Source organism: Macaca fascicularis, chromosome 18 (genome assembly GCF_037993035.2).
Source record: "Macaca fascicularis isolate 582-1 chromosome 18, T2T-MFA8v1.1".
NCBI lineage: Eukaryota > Metazoa > Chordata > Mammalia > Primates > Cercopithecidae > Macaca > Macaca fascicularis.
Window position 1 is genome coordinate 69805175 of NC_088392.1, and position 22542 is coordinate 69827716.

The following is a 22542-nucleotide window of genomic DNA, read 5'->3' on the forward strand; positions in this document are numbered from 1 at the left end:
CAAAGACCAAGTATACATATATATATTTTATTACATTACAACATCATACTAGCTTCAAATAATTATCAAATCACAGATAAATCATGGAGAGTTAGTTTATTTCAACAAATAAGCCCTTGCCTTAAGCAAAGGTAATACCAGTAACTGTATCAGGAACAGGACATTTCCTATTTGTCAAATTTATAAATGTAACTTTTGTACGTTTCTCAACACTGGCCAGCAAGCAATTTAGTTTACATTTGCTTTGATTTATATCCTCAGGGAAAGCATGCTGCTTCTTCAAAGACTCCAATTTCAGATGGAAAAATACATGGAAGCAGAGATGGACCTTCCGGAGTTTTAGATAAACCACTGTAGCTCAGTCAGAGGTCCAAATATGATGATACCCACACAGCCCTGTCCTCCCACAGCCTACATCCAATCATCTGAGGAAGCTGAGTGGCACTGCGTTTATTCACCACAGATGCTACAGAATCAGCAGGTGAGAGACAATAGCACCCCCAGCTTCAAATACTACAACGATCTGTTCTATCTTTGGACATTTTAATTTTTGGGCTTGAAAAGCAACAAATGCATTCCATACTTCAATGGTATATCTAAAGCAATCGACTTTTATTGTGGTGTATAGTTACCTGTTTCATTCATGAGGGACCATTTATCTTTGTTTATACCTTTTGGAAGCAGCATCCCTCAGAACATTAGCATGCCCTGGTTTGGTTTGAAATTCTACCTCAGCAGCTTTCATTGGAGCCAGGGTAAAGTCAGTAAAATAAAATTCTTCTACACTGAGAGAGGGAGTAAAATAAAATTATGTGCATCAGAGATAGACATTTTCTCTGAACATGCTGCAGTAAAAGTCTTCAAGGGCTTATTTTATTTTATTTTATTTTGAGACTCAGTCTCGCTGTCTTGCCCAGGCTAGACTGCAGTGGCATGATCTCAGCTTACTGCAACCTCTGCCTCCTGGGTTCAAGTGATTCTCCTGCTTCAGCCTCCTGACTAGCTGAGATTACAGGCACATGCCACCATGTCTGGCTAATTTTTGTATTTTTAGTAGAGATGGGGTTTCACCATGTTGGCCAGGTTGGTCTAGAATTCCTGACCTCAAGTGATCCACCTGCCTCAGCCTCCCAAAGTGTTGCGATTACAGGCATGAGCCACGGCTCCAGACTTCAAGGGCGTTTTTTTTTTTTTTTTTTTTTTTTTTTTTTAGATGGAGTCTTGCTCTGTTGTCCAGGTTGGAGTGCAGTGGCACGATCTCGGCTCACTGCAAGCTCCGCCTCCCGGGTTCACGCCATTCTCCTGCCTCAGGCTCCTGAGTAGCTGGGACTACAGGTGCCCACCACCATGCCCAGCTAATTTTTTGTATTTTTAGTAGAGATGGGTTTCACCGAGTTAGCCAGGACAAGGGCTTTTAAAAGCTAAACTGACCATGTCTCTGCATAGTATGGCCAGTAAAATTGGGAGCTCATCCATTAGCCACATCAGGAACACTATCTTCTTAACTGTAGTGAAAATTTATTAAAAATGGCCTTGTACATTGAACAACTCACCTGCACATGATATTTTGCTAAACCCAGGTATGCAACAGTAAGGTTGTCATGTCGTAATTTAACAGCTACTACAGTAATTGAAACTTAAGGGAGCCATAATGACAACTATATTCTTCTGGAATGTCATGGACTAGCTTGAGGGAGAGGGGAGTGGCCCAAGAGCCCTGCAAATGATGGTTGGGTGGGCCTCAGGAGTCATCTCCACCATGCCGCCATGTCGAGGCACCACAGATGGAGCATCTTCTCCCTAAGACAGCCAACACCCTGTTGCCCCTATTTTCTCTATTAGTTCTTACACTACTGTGATGAACTACGTGAGACTGGGTAATTTATGAACACAAGAGATTTAATTGACTCGCAGTTTTACACGCTTAACAGGAAGAATGAGTGAGAGTCCTCAGGAAACTTAGAATCATGGTGGAAGGTGAAGGGGAAGCAAGAAGCAAGCACCTTCTTCACATGTTGGTAGGAGAGAGAGAGCGAGAGAGAGAGGAAAGAGGTGATACACACTTTTAAATGATCAGATCTCATGAGATCTCACTCAGTATCACGAGAACAGCAAGGGAAGAATCTGTCCCCATGAGCCAATCATCTTCTATCAGGCCCCTCTCCTGACACATGAGGATTGCAATTTGACATGAGATTTGAGTGGGGACACAGAGCCAAACAATATCAGCCCCTCTACAGACTGTGGTCTACGACTAATTTTATTTTACTTGTGGTAGCACTATCACCTTGGGAAAATAATTTGGGTTGGTTTGTGGTGAGAAAAGGAAATGGGACTTATATAACTAAAATTTATTCCTCTCTGATCTAATGACTTCCTCCTCTCCAACTTAACCCTGAGCTCCAGCTAGAAGCCTCTTTTCTGCAGCTGTGGGGTAACCAAGGCCTATTTTCAACCTCACAGACTATCTCATTGTATAGTCCTCCCCACATTCCTGCTTACTTCTTCCTTAGTCTACCTCACTGATGTCCAGATGCACAAGTCCTCCCAGCTCCATCCTATCTCCATCACTCATTTGTCCCTCCTTGCATACTACTTTTCTGTCTCCTGTAACCACCTCCTGTGTATGTGCCCAGTCCTTGTAACCCAACTGCAAGTTGCTGGAGAGCAGAAACTATTTCCTGTGTCTGTTCTCCAGAAGTATGTGGTAAATTAATATGTGAAGGTAAGATGCCAGCAAACTATTTACTTTTTTTTTAAAACCTTGCTTAAGATATTACTTAAAGAAGTGTTCACCTTTTTAGAGTAACTGGATATTTTGACTGCTCACTTTGCTACTTGAGTCTGGACCAATCATAATCCTGACCTGGAACGATTATGAACCTTGTCCAGTATGCAACATGTATGTGAATCAGTAATAAGTCACATTAGTGATGTTTTTATGCTCTCCTTTTACTCCAGTTTGAGTAACTCGTTCTTATTCCCACCGATGTGTTTAAGTTCCTCTTCTGTGTCCATACCTGTCTTATTCAACCCAACTCATTCCTAGGACTAATTCCTATATTATGTCCCTGCTAAATATATCCAGACCTTTGTGACACTGTCTGCCCAGCTGTGTCTCTTCCAACTGACTTGTTTTTCTGTTAAACCCAGTCACCTCTAATCTGGTGTATCAGAAATATTCTATGCATAGCACATCCTCCCACAGCCAGAGGCATGAAACAACAATGTGTTATAACTCATGATTCTGTGGGTTGGCTGGGATCAGCTGGCTGGTTCTTCTGCTGACCTCACCTGGTTCACCTATGCATCTTCAATTATCTGTCTGTTTGGCTGGGACTAGAGGGTCTAAACTAATCTCCTTTACATGTCTTACTTTTAGACAGAGTTAATTGCTTTCAGATCAAAACTGTTGTAACACCAAAGTGTCATAGCTTAGGATGGCATTTTCTGGTACCCTCCATTTGTTCAGTCTTCATGAAAGAAGCTTGGTGGAAGTGCCACATCAAGGTTTGTTATGTATTTGTCCAGCCCATCTTACCAGGCCTGACAAGACCACTAGAATTCAGAAAAGAAGTCTTGTTTATATAATAAGCATGCGTCCAGGGCAGCTCATAAGTGGTATCTTTCAGTAAAGTTAGATGGTAGGCAAAGTGCAGCCGAATGTCACTGAAGAAACTGCAAAATATAGCCTAATCAAGAGAACTGATCAGAATTACAAGTGCAAGAGAACTCTGATTTTTAAATTTATGTGTGTTTATGGAAGTAAAATATTTTGCATCAGGAAAACCTCAAATGAATTAGATTTGGAGCCCTTTATTTGCTCTAGGATCTAATTATGAATATATTAAACCACTATTTGCATCCTCTGTACCTAAAACTAGTACCTTTTATACAGTCCATAATTCTCCCTAGATGTTGACTATTTTAAGGAGAAATTTAGTCATCCTAATTGCATAGTTTCCAAAGTTAATGATTTCCTAAAACAACGGAATCATTAGTTCATATTGCTTTCCTGTAACATCTTTCCCAAGTTTAAATGAATGTATATACTAATGGGTACTAAAAGTAAATTTTCAGAAGCATTTTCAGGACCGGCATCTGCCTCAGACATGTATGTTCCCTTTCAGGAGGGAAGACTGTGAAAAGGAAAATTATACTCTTTTAAGGTAAGTTACAGTGAGTAGATACATTAAGCACCTGTACTAGTGAAGCAATCAACATACTCATATTTACATTAATTAGAACATAAATGAAACAAACCAAATTTCTTTATTGTGCTATTTTTATGTTTAACCTGGCATGGAAACATAGCATCTGGGGAGATTCTTTCTCAACTTGAATACATAATCAACACAAAAATAATAGGACAAAAATTTTAGAAGGAAATTAGAGTAATATGATAACATGAATTTATAAAATTGAGCCATCTTAAGAGGGAAAAGTTTGCTTTGGTAAGAGAAGAAAGATCCAGTAAACTTTCTCTACCATGACTAAGAGAATGAAATGAACCAGAGGATTTTGATACAATTATTTTTTGGATTTCATTTTTACTTTTTGGCAGAGGTGGAAGGTAGGGAGATAATTGTCTCCGTACCTTAGAAATGTCCAAGGCCTGTTTCCTTAAGATTTTTAAAACACATCTCTAATATGAGTGAGTGTGTTACTGCGTAATTATCTAGGCCTTCATGCAAACTCTATGTGTAATTCCAGGCCCCAAATGGACATTAGACTAAGTAATTTAGATCACCTGTATTCACTCTAATGAGTTCAAGGTGAGTAAGAATAAAAAATCAGGGAATTTTAAAGAAGTATGTTCTAACAAAGTTGAAAATTAACTTTTGTGCAGCTGTACTATGTTATCTCAAAATCTAAAGATTGCAGAGCAAATTTCAGAATTTCAGAGCAAATTGTGACTCAAGGATAAAAATCTGTTCTCTTTGTTCCCTTGACCTTGCATAGTCTTTTTATTTATTTATTTATTTATTTATTTATTTATTTATTATTATTATTATACTTTAAGTTCTAGGGTACATGTGCATAACGTGCAGGTTTGTTACATATGTATACTTGTGCCATGTTGGTGTGCTACACCCATCAACTCATCATTTACATCAGGTATAACTCCCAATGCAATCCCTCCCCACTCCCCTCTCCCCATGATAGGCCCTGGTGTGTGATGTTCCCCTTCCTGAGTCCAAGTGATCTCATTGTTCAGTTCCCACCTATGAGTGAGAACATGCGGTGTTTGGTTTTCTGTTCTGTTCTTGCTAAGAATGATGGTTTCCAGCTGCATCCATGTCCCTACAAAGGACATGAACTCATCCTTTTTTATGGCTGCATAGTATTCCATGGTGTATATGTGCCACATTTTCTTAATCCAGTCTGTCACTGATGGACATTTGGGTTGATTCCAAGTCTTTACTATTGTGAATAGTGCCGCAATAAACATACGTGTGCATGTGTCTTTATAGCAGCATGATTTATAATCCTTTGGGTATATACCCAGTAATGGGATGGCTGGGTCATATGGTACATCTAGTTCTAGATCCTTGAGGAATCGCCATACTGTTTTCCATAATGGTTGAACTAGTTTACAATCCCACCAACAGTGTAAAAGTGTTCCTATTTCTCCACATCCTCTCCAGCACCTGTTGTTTCCTGACTTTTTAATGATCGCCATTCTAACTGGTGTGAGATGATATCTCATTGTGGTTTTGATTTGCATTTCTCTGATGGCCAGTGATGATGAGCATTTTCTTTTGAGAAATGTCTGTTCATATCCTTTGCCCACTTTTTGATGGGGTTGTTTGTTTTTTTCTTGTAAATTTGTTTGTGTTCTTTGTAGGTTCTGGATATTAGCCCTTTGTCAGATGAGTAGATTGCAAAAATTTTCTCCCATTCTGTAGGTTGCCTGTTCACTCTGATGGTAGTTTCTTCTGCTGTGCAGAAGCTCTTTAGTTTAATGAGATCCCATTTGTCAATTTTGGCTTTTGCTGCCGTTGCTTTTGGTGTTTTAGACATGAAGTCTTTGCCCATGCCTATGTCCTGAATAGTACTACCTAGGTTTTCTTCTAGGGTTTTTATGGTATTAGGTCTAACATTTAAGTCTCTAATCCATCTTGAATTAATTTTCGTATAAGGTGTAAGGAAAGGATCCAGTTTCAGCTTTCTACTTATGGCTAGCCAATTTTCCCAGCACCATTTATTAAATAGGGAATCCTTTCCCCATTTCTTGTTTCTTTCAGGTTTGTCAAAGATCAGATGGCTGTAGATGTGTGGTATTATTTCTGAGGACTCTGTTCTGTTCCATTGGTCTATATCTCTGTTTTGGTACCAGTACCATGCTGTTTTGGTTACTGTAGCCTTGTAGTATAGTTTGAAGTCAGGTAGCGTGATGCCTCCAGCTTTGTTCTTTTGACTTAGGATTGTCTTGGCAATGTGGGCTCTTTTTTGGTTCCATATGAACTCTAAAGCAGTTTTTTCCAATTCTGTGAAGAAAGTCATTGGTAGCTTGATGGGGATGGCATTGAATCTATAAATAACCTTGGGCACTATGGCCATTTTCACAATATTGATTCTTCCTACCATGAGCATGGTATGTTCTTCCATTTGTTTGTGTCCTCTTTGATTTCACTGAGCAGTGGTTTGTAGTTCTCCTTGAAGAGGTCCTTTACATCCCTTGTAAGTTGGATTCCTAGGTATTTGATTCTCTTTGAAGCAATTGTGAATGGAAGTTCATTCATGATTTGGCTCTCTGTTTGTCTGTTACTGGTGTATAAGAATGCTTGTGATTTTTGCACATTAATTTTGTATGCTGAGACTTTGCTGAAGTTGCTTATCAGCTTAAGGAGATTTTGGGCTGAGACAATGGGGTTTTCTAAATATACAATCATGTCATCTGCAAATAGGGACAATTTGACTTCTTCCTTTCCTAACTGAATACCCTTGATTTCTTTCTCTGGCCTGATTGCCCTAGCCAGAACTTCCAACACTATGTTGAATAAGAGTGGTGAGAGAGGGCATCCCTGTCTTGTGCCAGTTTTCAAAGGGAATTTTTCCAGTTTTTGCCCATTCAGTATGATATTGGCTGTGGGTTTGTCATAAATAGCTCTTATTATTTTGAGGTATGTTGCATCAATACCGAATTTATTGAGCGTTTTTAGCATGAAGGGCTGTTGAATTTTGTCAAAAGCCTTTTCTGCATCTATTGAGATAATCATGTGGTTCTTGTCTTTGGTTCTGTTTATATGCTGGATTACATTTATTGATTTGCATATGTTGAACCAGCCTTGCATCCCAGGGATGAAGCCCACTTGATCATGGTGGATAAGCTTTTTGGTGTGCTGCTGAATCCGTTTTGCCAGTATTTTATTGAGGATTTTTGCATCGATGTTCATCAGGGATATTGGTCTACCATTCTCTTTTTTTGTTGTGTCTCTGCCAGGCTTTGGTATCAGGATGATGTTGGCCTCATAAAATGAGTTAGGGAGGATTCCCTCTTTTTCTATTGATTGGAATAGTTTCAGAAGGAATGGTACAAGCTCCTCCTTGTACCTCTGGTAGAATTCAGCTGTGAATCCATCTGGTCCTGGACTTTTTTTGGTTGGTAGGCTATTAATTATTGCCTCAATTTCAGAGCCTGCTATTGGTCTATTCAGGGATTCAACTTCTTCCTGGTTTAGTCTTGGAAGAGTGTAAGTGTCCAGGAAATTATCCATTTCTTCTAGATTTTCTAGTTTATTTGCGTAGAGGTGTTTATAGTATTCTCTGATGGTAGTTGTATTTCTGTGGGGTCGGTGGTGATATCCCCTTTATGGTATTTTTATTGTGTCTATTTGATTCTTCTCTCTTTTCTTCTTTATTAGTCTTGCTAGTGGTCCATCAATTTTGTTGATCTTTTCAAAAAACCAACTCCTGGATTCATTGATTTTTTGGAGGGTTTTTTGTGTCTCTATCTCCTTCAGTTCTGCTCTGATCTTAGTTATTTCTTGCCTTCTGCTAGCTTTTGAATGTGTTTGCTCTTGATTCTCTAGTTCTTTTAATTGCAATGTTAGAGTGTCAATTTTAGATCTTTCCTGCTTTCTCTTGTGGGCATTTAGTGCTATAAATTTCCCTCTACACACTGCTTTAAATGTGTCCCAGAGATTCTGGTATGTTGTATCTTTGTTCTCATTGGTTTCAAAGAACATCTTTATTTCTGCCTTCATTTCGTTATGTACCCAGAAGTCGTTCAGGAGCAGGTTGTTCAGTTTCCATGTAGTTGAGCGGTTTTGATTGAGTTTCTTAGTCCTAAGTTCTAGTTTGATTGCACTGTGGTCTGAGAGACAGTTTGTTATAATTTCTGTTCTTGTACATTTGCCGAGGAGTGCTTTACTTCCAATTATGTGGTCAATTTTGGAATAAGTGTGATGTGGTGCTGAGAAGAATGTATATTCTGTTGATTTGGGGTGGAGAGTTCTATAGATGTCTATTAGGTCTGCTTGCTGCAGAGATGAGTTCAATTCCTGGATATCCTTGTTAACTTTCTGTCTCGTTGATCTGTCTAATGTTGACAGTGGGGTGTTGAAGTCTCTCATTATTATTTTATGGGAGTCTAAGGACTTGCTTTATGAATCTGGGTGCTCCTGTATTGGGTGCATATATATTTAGGATAGTTAGCTCTTCCTGTTGAATTGATCCCTTTACCATTATGTAATGGCCTTCTTTGTCTCTTTTGATCTTTGATGGTTTAAAGTCTGTTTTATCAGAGACTAGTATTGCAACCCCTGCTTTTTTTTTGTTCTCCATGTGCTTGGTAGATCTTCCTCCATCCCTTTATTTTGAGCCTATGTATGTCTCTGCGTGTGAGATGGGTCTCCTGAATACAGCAGACTGATGGGTCTTGACTCTTTATCCAGTTTGCCAGTCTGTGTCTTTTAATTGGAGCATTTAGTCCATTTACATTTAAGGTTAATATTGTTATGTGTGAACTTGATCCTGCCATTATGATATTAACTGGTTATTTTGCTCGTTAGTTGATGCAGTTTCTTCCTAGCCTCGATGGTCTTTACATTTTGGCATGTTTTTGCAATGGCTGGTACCAGTTGTTCCTTTCCATGTTTAGTGCTTCCTTCAGGGTCTCTTGTAAGGCAGGCCTGGTGGTGACAAAATCTCTAAGCATATGCTTGTCTGTAAAGGATTTTATTTCTCCTTCACTTATGAAACTTAGTTTGGCTGGATATGAAATTCTGGGTTTAAAATTCTTTTCTTTAAGAATGTTGAATATTGGCCCCCACTCTCTTCTGGCTTGTAGAGTTTCTGCCGACAGATCTGCTGTTAGTCTGATGGGCTTCCCTTTGTGGGTAACCCTACCTTTCTCTCTGGCTGCCCTTAAGATTTTTTCCTTCATTTCAACTTTGGTGAATCTGGCAATTATGTGTCTTGGAGTTGCTCTTCTCGAGGAGTATCTTTGTGGCGTTCTCTGCATTTCCTGAATTTGAACGTTGGCCTGCCCTACTAGGTTGGGGAAGTTTTCCTGGATGATATCCTGAAGAGTGTTTTCCAACTTGATTCCATTTTCCCTCTCACTTTCAGGCACCCCAATCAGACGTAGATTTGGTCTTTTTACATAAGCCCATACTTCTTGCAGGCTTTGTTCATTTCTTTTTCTTCTTTTTTCTTTAGGTTTCTCTTCTCACTTCATTTCATTCATTTGATCCTCAATTGCTGATACTCTTTCTTCCAGTTGATCGAGTCGGTTACTGAAGCTTGTGCATTTGTCACGTATTTCTCATGTCATGGTTTTCATCTCTTTCATTTCGTTTAGGACCTTCTCTGCATTAATTACTCTAGCTATCAATTCTTCCACTCTTTTTTCAAGATTTTTAGTTTCTTTGCGCTGGGTACGTAATTCCTCCTTTAGCTCTGAGAAGTTTGATGGACTGATGCCTTCTTCTCTCATCTCGTCAAAGTCATTCTCCGTCCAGCTTTGATCCGTTGCTGGCGATGCGCTGTGCTCCTTTGCAGGGGTAGATGCGCTCTTATTTTTTGAATTTCCAGCTTTTCTGCCCTGCTTTTTCCCCATCTTTGTGGTTTTATCTGCCTCTGGTCTTTGATGCTGGTGATGTACTGATGGGGTTTTGGTGTAGGTGTCCTTCCTGTTTGATAGTTTTCCTTCTAACAGTCAGGACCCTCAGCTGTAGGTCTGTTGGAGATTGCTTGAGGTCCACTCCAGACCCTGTTTGCCTGGGTATCAGCAGCAGAGGCTGCAGAAGATAGAATATTGCTGAACAGTGAGTGTACCTGTCTGATTCTTACTTTGGAAGCTTCCTCTCAGGGGTGTACTCCACCCTGTGAGGTGTGGGGTGTCAGACTACCCCTAGTGGGGGATGTCTCCCAGTTAGGCTACTCAGGGGTCAGGGACCCACTTGAGCAGGCAGTCTGTCCCTTCTCAGATCTCAACCTCCGTGTCGGGAGATCCACTGCTCTCTTCAAAGCTGTCAGACAGAGTCGTTTGCGTCTGCAGAGGTTTCTTCTGCTTTTTGTTGTTGTTGTTGTTGTTTAGCTGTGCCCTGTCCCCAGAGGTGGAGTCTATAGAGACAGGCAGGTTTCCTTGAGCTGCTGTGAGCTCCACCCAGTTCGAGCTTCCCAGCAGCTTTGTTTACCTACTTAAGCCTCAGCAATGGCGGGTGCCCCTCCCCCAGCCTCGCTGCTGCCTTGTGGTTAGATCGCAGACTGCTGTGCTAGCAATGAGGGAGGCTCCATGGGCGTGGGACCCTCCCGGCCAGGTGTGGGATAGAATCTCCTGGTGTGCCCATTTGCTTAAAGTGCAGTATTGGGGTGGGAGTTACCCAATTTTCCCAGTGTTGTGTGTCTCAGTTCCCCTGGCTAGGAAAAGGGATTCCCTTCCCCCTTGAGCTTCCCAGGTGAGGCGATGCCTCGCCCTGCTCCAGCTCTCACTGGTCGGGCTGCAGCAGCTGACCAGCACCAATTGTCCAGCACTCCCTAGTGAGATGAATCCAGTACCTCAGTTGAAAATGCAGAAATCACTGGTCTTCTGTGTCGCTCGCGCTGGGAGTTGGAGACTGGAGCTATTCCTATTCGGCCATCTTGCTCCGCCCCCTGACCTTGCATAGTCTTTTAAATGTCCCTGGTTAGAGGAATTAGGTCAGTTGATAATAGAAGTGTGAAATAAAATCAGAGGAAGCACAAAACAAGAGAAGGTAGCTATAGCTATGAAACTTGCAATAACAACTTTGTACTAGAAAAATATCCAAAAGGCATAGTTTACGTGCATACAGACCACTTTTGAAGTAAGTAACTAAACTACAAAGCAAATTCAGCTTCTAGTAGTTAAAAATAAGGATTTTTAGGGAAACTCTTCAAACCAGGCCCCACACTTTGTCTCATATCACACTGACCATAACTCAATCCCACAGCCACACTAAGGGATCAGAGGATAGGATAGGAGATGCACACTGTGCACATGTGGTAATTTGCCCAGCAAATAAGCCAAAGTTCTACAACAAAGCAGGAGGAATATGGGTATTAGGAGGCAGCTAATGGTCTTTCCTTTGTTGCTATTCCACAGCTATTCTTGAAATATGTTTCTTTTTGACTCCTGAAATGTAGCTGTAGGGGAGAAAGAGTAACATCTTTTCTTCACCATCACTAGGTTCATGACTGAAACCCCCATAACAAAAGACAGGTTATCAAGAAAAAAGCATACAAATATATTTAATGTAAGTTTTACATGACACAGTGTATTAGTCCGTTTTCATGCTGCTGACAAAGACATACCCAAGCCTTGGTAATTTATAAAGGAAGAGGTTTAATGAACTCACAGTTCCACACGGCTGGGGGGCCTTGCAATCATGGCAGAAGGTGAAAGGTATGTCTTATGTGGTGGCAGCAAGAGAGAATGAGAACCAAGTGAAAGGGGTTTCCCTTTATAAAACCATCAGATGTCATGAGGCTCATTCACTACCATGAGAACAAGATGGGGGAAACTGCCCCCATGATTCAATTACTTCCCACCAGGTCCCTCCCACACAGGAGCTACAATTCAAGATGAGATTTGGGTGGGGACACAGCCAAACCATATCATTTTACCCCAGCCCCTCACAAATCTTATGTCTTCACATTTCAAAATCAATCATGCTTTCCCAACAGTCCCCCAAATTCTTAAATCATTTCAGCATTAACTCAGACGTCCACAGTCAAAAGTTTCATTCAATACAAGGCAAGTCCCTTCCACCTATGAGCCTATAAAATCAAAGGCAAGTTAGTTATTTCCTAGATACTATGTGGGTACAGGGATTGGATAAATATACTCATTCCAAATGGGAGAAATGGGCAAAAACAAAGGACTAAAGGCCCCATGCATGTCCAAAATTCAGTGGGGCACTCAAATCTTAAACCTCCAAAAAGATCTCCTTTGACTCCATGTCTCATATCCAGGTTGTGCCTATGCAAGAGATGGGCTTCCATGGCCTTGGGCAGCTCTGCCCCTGTGGCTTTGTAGGGTATAGCCACTCTGCTGGCTGCTTTCATGGGCTTTCGTTGAGTGTCTGTGGCTTTTCCAGGTACATGGTGCAAGCTGTCAGTGGCTGTACCATTCTGGGGTCTGGAGGATGGTGGCCCTCTTCTCCCAGCTCCACTAAGCTGTGTCCCAGTGGTGACTCTGTGTGGGGGCTTCAACACCACATTTCCCTTCTGCACTGATATAGCAGAGGTTTTCTGGGAGGGCTCTGCTCCTGCTGAAGACTTCTCTCTGGACATCCAGGGATTTCCATACATCCTCTGAAATCTAGGCAGAGGTTCCCAAACCTCAGTTCATGACTTCTGTGCACTCATAGGCTCAACACCATGTGGAAGCTGCCAAGGCTTGGGGCTTGTGCCCTTGGAAGCTATGGCCTGACCTGTACCTTGGCCCTTTTAGCCATGGCTAGAGTGACTGGGATGCAGGGCACCAAGTCCCTAGGGTGCACATGGCAGGGGGGCCCTGGTCCTGGCCCATGAAACCACTTTGTTCTCCTGGGCCTCTGTGCCTGTGATGACAGGGGCTGCCATGAATGTCTCTGACATGTCCTGCAGACATTTTGCCCATTGTCTTGGAGATTAACATTTGGCTCCTTGTTATTTATGTAAATTTCTGCAGCAGGCTTGAATTTGTTCTTAGAAAATGGGTTTTTCTTTTCTGTTGCATCATCCAGCTGCAAATTTTCTGAACTGTTACGTTTCATTTCCTTTCAAAACGGAATGCTTTTAACAGCACCCAAGTCACCTTTCGATTGCTTTGCTGCTTAGAAATTTCTTCCACCAGATACTCTAAATCATCTCTCTCAGGTTCAAAGTTCCACAAATCTCTAGGGCAGCAAAATGCCACCAGTCTCTTTGCTAAAACGTAGCAAGAGTCATGTTTGCTCCAGTTCCCAATAAGTTCCTCATCTCCATCTGAGACCACCCAAATCTCATCTTGAATTATAATCCTTATAATTCCCATGTGTAGATGGCAAGATCTGATGGGAGGTGATTGGATCATGGGGGTGGTTTCCTCCATGCTGTTCTCATGATAGTGAGTTCTCACAGGAGCTGATGGTTTTATAAGTGACGGTTTCCCCTACACACACATACTCTCTCTTACCTGCTGCCATGTAAGACGTGCCTCTTCACCTTTCACCATGATTGTAAGTTTTCTGAGGTCTCTCCAGTCATGCAGAACTGTGAGTCAATTAACTTCTTTTTTCTTTTCTCCCTTTTTTTTTTTTTTTCTGAGACAGAGTCTAGGTCTGTCACCCAGGCTGGAGTGCAGTGGCATGATCTTGTTTCACTGCAGCCTCTGCCTCCACCTCCTGGGTTTAACCGATTATTGTGCCTCAGCGTCCTGAGTAGCTGAGACCACAGGCATGCACCACCAGGCCTGGCTAATTTTTGTATTTTTAGTAGAGACAAGGTTTCACTATGTTGGCCAGGTTTGTCTTGAACTCCTGACCTCAAGTAATCCACTCACCTTGGCCATCCGTGCTGAGATTACAGACATGAGCCACCACACCTGACCATAAACCTCTTTTCTTTATAAATTACCCAGTCTCAGGTAGTATCTGCAGTTTGAAAATGAACTCATACAAGGAATATATGTAGATTTTACTCAGTGTAACTTGATCGGGAGTTGAGATAATAGTGGCTCTTAATTATAACCAGAAAATAGAATTTGGAGTTTGTTGCTGTGTTCGTTTGAATTATGTTTCTTTACCTTGAAGATCAAAGAACCATTCTTAGAGATTTCTTTAATATCAAGCTATGTCTGAAATAGGCTCATTTAAAAGCAAGGTTTGTAGTGTAATAAATCCTGGTATAATAGAAATTTCAGAATATCTTTCACATTTTCATAATCATTCATTTTAATCACTAGTGCTAGATGCCTTGATCATTGAGAGAAAAACATAAAAGAGAAATGAGTTAAAATATTTTGTGGCCTCATTTAGGTTTGAATGTTTATGTTTCAGGAATTACATAAATTTTACTTAGCCCAATATGTACTGGTACAAACTGTAAAACAGTCAACTATTGCTTCTTTAGCACATTTTCTGGAAGCATATTTTTATGACAAAACACTCTTTGTTTAATATTTACAGAGTATAAGGCTTTGAAACCTTTTGATATATATGTACTTTCTTAGAAGTAATAACTCAAATAATTGGATAGACATTCAATTCAAACAATTATAATTAGTCTAACAAATAGTGTATCTCTTCGCCTAATAGTTCTGAGGCCTAACTTGAAATTAAGATGTTGAGGGGACAGATGGTTATTAATTGGAGGGGTCACATATATTTTAGGTAAATTACATTGATAATAGAAGATTCCAAATATTTAATGTTTGAAGAGCAAAAACAAATGTTAACTCTGGTAAAGTTCAAAGACGTTCACAGTTTTAGCATAAGCCTATTGTTCTAACCGTGAGCAAACAGAAGAGGCACCTTGTTTGGAAGTTACGTGAAACTTCAAAAAAAAAAAGGCCAATATTCTCACATGTCAAATACCTACCAAAGAGGGGAGCGCTGTGAATGAGTTACAATGGGAGGCAGAATTATGACCCCCCCACAAAGAGGTTCATATCCTAATCCCTGGAATTTGTGAATATGTTACATTACATGGCAAGGGGGAATTAAGGTTGCAGATGGAAGTAAGGGTGCTAATTAGCTGACCTTATAATAGGAAGACTATCCTGGTTGATTAGAGTGGACCTAACATAACCCCAAGGACCTTAAAATGGAAGAGGGAGGCAGAAGAGTCAGTGTTAAGAGTGAGGCAACGTGAGAAAGACTCCACTGGCCATTCCTGGCTTTGAAAACGGGATGGGGCCATGAAATGTAGGCAACCTCTAGATTTTGGAAAAGATGAGTAGAGGAATTTTCCCCTAGAACTTTCAGAAGGAACCAGCTGACACCTTAATTTTAGCCAAGAGAAACGGATTTTAGATTTTTGACCTCTAGAACTATAAAATTATAAAATTGTGTTGTTTTAAGATGCTAAGTTTGTAGTATATTATTTCTTCACTTAATGTCATTGGTAGGTTCTTGGAAACTGTGACTTAAGAAAAATAGCATACAGCAGACACTCAAATAATATTGTTTAGTTCAATATCATTTTGTTATAATGTTGGTAAGAAAATATTGGTTTGATTATACTTCATTTCTTTTAAAGTCACAGTTTCCAAGAACCTACTGACATTGTTCAGTGAAGATTTACTGTACTTGTTACAGCAGCAATAGGAAACTAAGAGCTCACCCAAGGTGAGCTCTCTGAATAGAAATACACCACGAATGGAAAACAATAAAATTTCCAAGTGCTAACAGGAACAGGATGAAATGACTCCTAAAATTATTATCTTCCACTCCCTCTGATAATAATGTCATCGGATTGAACATCTAGTAGTTATCTGGAGTAATAAGTAGATATAAAAGACAGAATAGATGACTGATCAGCATTCTTAAGCTGTTTACATCTGTTTAAAAATGAATGTAGGAATGAGAGAAAGCCTCATTCCTTGGAGTTTTGTTAGTGTGAATCAGCTGATGAAAACCTAATGATTCCTTCACGAGCAAATGAACTGGAATCTGAAGATAGACAAGACTGTGTCTGTGGAATTGCTTTTGTAAACACTTATCATATGGGTGTCCAACATCCAAATTTCCATTCCTATTGACACCCTTATCTTCATTTTACAGATTTCCTCATACTGTATAGTCTTAGGAGTTAGTGCTTTCCAGAAGACCAAGAGTCTCTATCCTGGCAGCAGCAGTAGTAGCAGTAGACCAGGCTGTGGTCATGGTAGGTCTCAGCAGTGGAGCCACTGCTCAAACCTCCAAAGTTCACATCTTCCTACATATTTTCTAATTTCTAATTTCTCATCCTGGACCTCCACCTTCCCTTCATTCATTGAGTCCCTGATATCGGTCCAGTAACTTATCTTTTGTTTAAATAAATGAGCCTGTTCCTGTAGCTTCTACCTGGGAAAAAAGCAGATACCCACACCAAGGAACAGCTCTGAACTTCAACCTTTAAATAGTCTATACATGCTGACAGCGTAATATTTTATTCTGTTTCTAAAACTGTCAACTGACTAATGAAAGCCATCCTAATAAACAATTGTAACTGCATAAACAAATATTATGACCTAAAGTTATTTTCTGCAATCAACTGCACAGTTCATTTCTAAAATGAAAAATTCTTTTACAAAGACAAAATCATGAAGAGAAGACTGACGTATTTGAATAAGAATATAATCTTATTAAAAATAAGACAGAATAAATATTTATGAAAAATCAGTTTGACAAAATGCTTAAGTAGAAAAACAAGGTATATGCACCTGTACAGACTGAAGAGCTTACGTAACTGTCCCCAAAACATTCAAGATCCAAGAAACAATTCACACTTGATAACATATAAAAAGTTCCAACATTTTTGAAAAATATTGGGTCTTGGTTTGATATAATCAAAGGAATAAAAATTAAAGCATCATTAAGATGTAATTTTGTATCTATCAAAAAACGTTTTAAAGTATTGACACATAATTTTGATGATATGGTGAAACAAATATATTTATATACAATTATAGAACTATAACATTGTGTCACTGGCTGTTTCTGGCTGCAATAAGATAATTTTTGAAAGTCATAAAATATTCATAAGTAGTTAATTCAATAGAGAAAGAACAGCTACCCGGACAAAGATATTTATGACATCATTATCAAAAATACCAAAAATCTATAAAAGATAGGGTGGTAGGGAATAGTCAAGTAAATCATAATACAATATCTAACAGAATACTATGTAGTTATTGACAATAATAACTGTGGAAATAGTAAGACTACTTAATTTTAGGAATCTTAAAAAGAATAAAAATTACAACCATATAATCTATATTCATTAAAAAAGATTTAAAAGGAATATTTTAAAAACTGTGTTTAATTATCAAAATTGTGAGTTTTTTTTCGTTAAAAGTGACTTTAATGTGAGCCAGGCTCAATGACTTACGTCTATAATCCCAGCACTTTGGGAGGCTGAGGCACACATATCACTTGAGGTCAGGATTTCAAGACCACTCTGGCCAATATGGTGCAACTCTGTCTCTATTAAAAATACAAAAATTAGCTGGGCGTGGTGATGTGTACCTATAATCCTAGCTACTCTGGTGGCTGAGGCAGGAGAATTGCTTGAACTTGGGAGGCAAAGGTACAGAGTGAGACTCCATCTCAAATTTAAAAAAAAAAGTGAATTTAATGTGAACACAGTTTTGTAATAATAAGAGAGAATGATAGATCAGTGATGAAATTAATGTAAAAATTGGAAACTTCAAAAGCATAATCAAAATTTTAGGAGATTAATTTCCTCTATTATTAGATCAGTCAAAAGACATGGATTAAGCATAACAATAAAAGAACTCTACCAAGTACATTCTCTTGGAGAATGTTAAACTCAGAGTCTTGTATATTTATCATTTCCCAAAGAATTCCAAGTTCATGATTACTCTGAATCCAAAAACGTTCACAGTGTGGACTATTATATTGAAATGAACCGAATTTAAAATGAACCATCCTATCTCCACAATTTAAAAATGCTTGTTTACATTATATTGCAAGCATAAATCATATAGCCTTCATGTAAGAAGGGTGGTTGTGTCAAAGCTTGAAGATAATGTAGAGATATATAGAGAGACCAACAGACATGCAGAACATATACTACAATTATAACCATCAAGAAATGCTAAATTCTCTTTTGAGTGACTTTCAGTAACAGGCATCACCCCTCTTACAAAGCAGATGCAATAAACAAGTTCTCTAGTTATCCATTAGTAAGGAGAATTTAGAGGAAGTTAAAGAATGGGGAGATCTATGCTTTCATTTGACATGGACATGTTTCAAATGTAAAATGGTGGCATTTTAAAAGCATACTAAATGTGCATCTACAAGCTGTCAGATCACAGATGGAAAACTGACCACAAGCAGATCATTTATATGTAAATTCTAAATAATTTACTCAAGAACACGGCTTCCACTGGAAGATATTACCAGTCAGGCCTCTCTGTACATTTTTACTTACCCAGCCTGACAGCCCATCTGTCTGTAGTTCCCTTCCTTATCCCAATAAGATTCTATACATCTCTCAAACACAAAGAAGATTAGTAGGGAAAATGACACAGGCAGGGCTAAATTTTAAAAGCCTATTTTTTCCTTACACAGCAGCAGTGATTTATAATAAGATGAAAATTAGCCAGAGAAAACAAAGTATGTTCTTTCTCATGGGTTAGTTAGACTAAGGCTTGGAACACGTGGACCAGCCCAGTAGCCAATGCACTTAGTTGATCAATACGAGCTCCTGTGTGCCACTTGGCCTTCTAAAGGCTGACACTACAATGCATTTCGTTAGGCCTGTGTGGTAACCAAGTGCATGACGGGTGCAAAGCTGCACCATGGAATAAGCTCAGACACCATTAAGAATATCCTAAGAATCTCTAATTTCACATGTTATTTAACTCATGAATGGTAGGAACACTACAGCACAGTATTGTACTTAAAAATAATTATTTAAAAATATGTATGAAAACTATATTTCGTTTAAACGACATTCCAGTATAGCTTCTGATGCGCTCTGTCATTTATTACTGAGCAGTAGGAAGTTCAAATAAAGTATTGAGCAAAACAAGGAAGCAATTGGATTGTTTATATGAGGAACTTTATATATCACTGCATATATCTCAAAGTGTTTTCACACGGTCCCTGTAAAACTATTTGGGCAAGTATTAAGGACCTAGACTGTTTTCCTCAGGTAATAAGGAAGATTCAGGCATCAAGAGTTGAGGGAAATGTCCAGGGTCACAGAAGCATTGTAAAATAGAAGCTGTCACAATTCAAGGATACCTTCAATTCATACTTTGATATTTATGTCATATTTAATAAACTGAATATATGTAATATTACAATTTAATTTTCTTAAGATATATAAAGATATTCAGCATTTATATGTGTACTAATCAAAGATATGTTAACCAGTAGGTAACCTCCAAGAGGCAGATAGTAATTGAGTACTGAGTCACCAAATCACAGAATCTAGAATTTATAAATAACTTTATCCAACCTCACCTCAAAAATATAAATGCCCTCGATAATATACTTGAAACATAACCCTTTTGAAATTTGCTTCGTTAAGTCCGGATACCTGTTTGACTCAGTTATAACAAACTCAGCGACGATAAGTCCACTTTCTCCCACAGTTCCTCCAGCTGCCACTTAGCTATTCACTTCTTGTGTTGGTTAGACATAAGTTCACCGTAGTGCTTCTTTTACTGTTTTATTTTCTTTCTAAAGAAAAAAGTTCAGAAAAAATGAGGTTTAAGTTCATTTAACAGCCCAAATGTTCATCAACAAGTTTATGGTTCAGATAAACTTATAGTTAATGCCACTAATGGGGTATCAGGAACTCCCAAGGGTCCAGCACCATGCTTTGGGAATTTCTTCTCTGACCCAATGTCTCGTATTTTAGGATTGGGCTTCTGGTAGTATTGTATGTTTTATGTAGAATAAGCAATGATAGACATATTTTTTTAATAGGGAAGAAGTAGTAGAGTGACTTCAACAAGATGGCAGAATAGGAAATTTTGGATCCTCCTTCTCTCCAAGAACACACTATTTTAATAACACAAAAATTCCCTTGCGAGAAATTCATAAACCAGTTGAGAGGCTCCTACACCCTGGGAAATTGCAAAATCAGACACAACAAAGCTGGTAGGGAAATTCCAAGACACCCTCTTACAAGAATCCCTATCCCCCAGCACAGTGCCATATGATCAAGAAAAATCTCCTTGAACAACTGGCTTCTCTTCTTCCTGTCTTGAAGCACTGAAGAGACTTGGCAAAATGTAGCCACCTAGGGGCCATTGAAAACAAAGATGGCTCTTTGCACTGGCAGTCACCACAGCCCCTCTTCCCAGCTGATCAAAGAGCAAGTAGATAAAAAAGCCAGATCTCAGCTTTTTCCTGGGGAGGGGGAATGTTGAACCATATGCCCAATGTCCTAACTTTTATGAGAGTTTCCCAAAGTATTGCCTGTCTTGCCTGTCACAGAACACTGATGGGATCTGGCACAATCTAGTCGTGTGGGGGCCAGTGAGAACAAATATGGCGGTTTGATCTAGCATGCAAATAATTTCCATACCACCCCCCTACCCCATGTTCAGCACAGAATGAACAGACAAAAAACCATAGATTCCAGCTTCCCTTTGGGAAGGAAAAGAGGCGGGCAGAACATACAATCCAAGTTTTCTGAAGGCTTCCCAAGGAACTGGTTTCAGTTTCACTTGTCTCAGAGCACTCATGGAACTTGGCCTACCCTAGATATCGGAGAGCCACTAAGAACAAAGAAACAAGCTGGACAAGGACAAAGTTCTGAGAATCACTGGGTGGGTTGATTGGTGAGGAACTTCTATTGTAATAATCTAGTCTGTGAAGACTGGAAGAGCTAGCTCTTTTGTCTACTGTGCAGACACCAACACAGAGAGTCAAGGAAAATGAAGAAATAAAAAAAAATGTTTCAACAAAAGGAACAAGATAAATATCTAGAAACCAACCATAGCAAAAAGAGATAAGTAATTCACTTGACAGATATTCAAAATAACCATTATAAAGATGTTCATAAAGGTGAGGAGAACAATCCATGAATAAAGTGAAAATTTCAACAGGAATATAAAATATTTAAAAATGGCAAACAGATATCATGGAACTGAAGAATATAATAACTGAAGAATTTACTAGAGGGATTTAACAAAAGCATAGATAAAGCAGAAGAAAGGATAGAGAACACAGAGAGGTCACTAAAAGTGGTTGAGTCACAGGAGGAAAAAAAAAGGAAGAATAAAGAAAGCTTAAGGGATTTATGGGCCACTGTCAAGTGAATCAATATACACATAATGAGAGTCTCAGAAGGGGAAGAAAGAGAGAATGAAGCAGAAAGCTTATTTGAAGAAATACTGGCAGAAACCTCAAATCTGGAGAAGAAAATGAGCATCCAGATTCAGGAAGCCCAAATAAACCCAAATAAGATGAATAAAAAAATCCACAAAAAGACATCAAGTTGTCAAAAGTCAAGGCCAAAAGAGAATTTTGAAAGCAACAATGGAGAAGCAACTTGTCTTATACAAGGGAATGCTATTGAGACTATCAGTGGATTTCTTAGCAGAAACCTTGCAGGCCAGCAGACAGTGGGATAAAATAGTCAAACTGATGAAGAAAAAACCCCAAAATTCTCAACCAAGAATACTCTACCTGGCAAAGCTGTCTGTCACAAATGGAGAGATAAAGACTCTGCTAAACAAACAAAAGTAAGGGAGTTCATCATTAGACCAACCTTGCAATAAATGCTAAAGTGAGTTCTTCAAGTTAAAATGATAATACAACAACACAATGGCATAAGAAAATATAAAACACATTTGTCAAGGTAAATATAAGACAGATACAGAATGCTGTATTACTGTAATAATGGTAAATCACTTTTAATTCTACTATAAAAGTTAAAACATAAAAGTATTAAAAGTAACTATAGCCTAAAAATGTTACAAGAGACAATATAAATAGATATAAATTGTGGCACCAATAATATAAAATGTGAGGGATAAGTATAAGTATAGTTTTTATAAACAATTGAACATAAGTTGTTCACAGTTTAAATTAGCTATAAGAATTTTATATAAGCCCTATGTCAACCATAAAGAAAATACCTATGGAAGTAACACAAAAGAAAAAGAGAAAGAAAGCAAAGCTTATCAGTTTTAAAAAATTAATGAAATACAAAGACAGTAAGAGAGAAAAAGATAGACAAAGTAACTGCAAGGCAGACAGAAAGCAATGAACAAAAAGGCAATAGTAAATCTTTCCTGATCAGTACTTCCTTAAAATGTATACAGATTCAAGTTTCCAATCAACATACAGAGTGGCTGAAGGACTTTTTTTTAAAAGATCCAACTATATGCTGTCTACAGGAAACACAGTTTATATTAAAGGA

At 38.9% G+C, this 22542-nt stretch overlaps 1 long non-coding RNA gene across 1 annotated transcript in view; it reads left to right on the plus strand.

The window, feature by feature from the left end:
* The first annotated feature begins 265 nt into the window (after window positions 1-265).
* LOC135968269 (uncharacterized) overlaps window positions 266-22542 on the plus strand; it is a 60222-nt gene continuing 37945 nt past the window's right edge. Inside the window, exon 1 of the long non-coding RNA XR_010582913.2 lies at window positions 266-481. This is a non-coding gene — a long non-coding RNA (uncharacterized lncRNA). The remainder of the gene's footprint in view (window positions 482-22542) is intronic.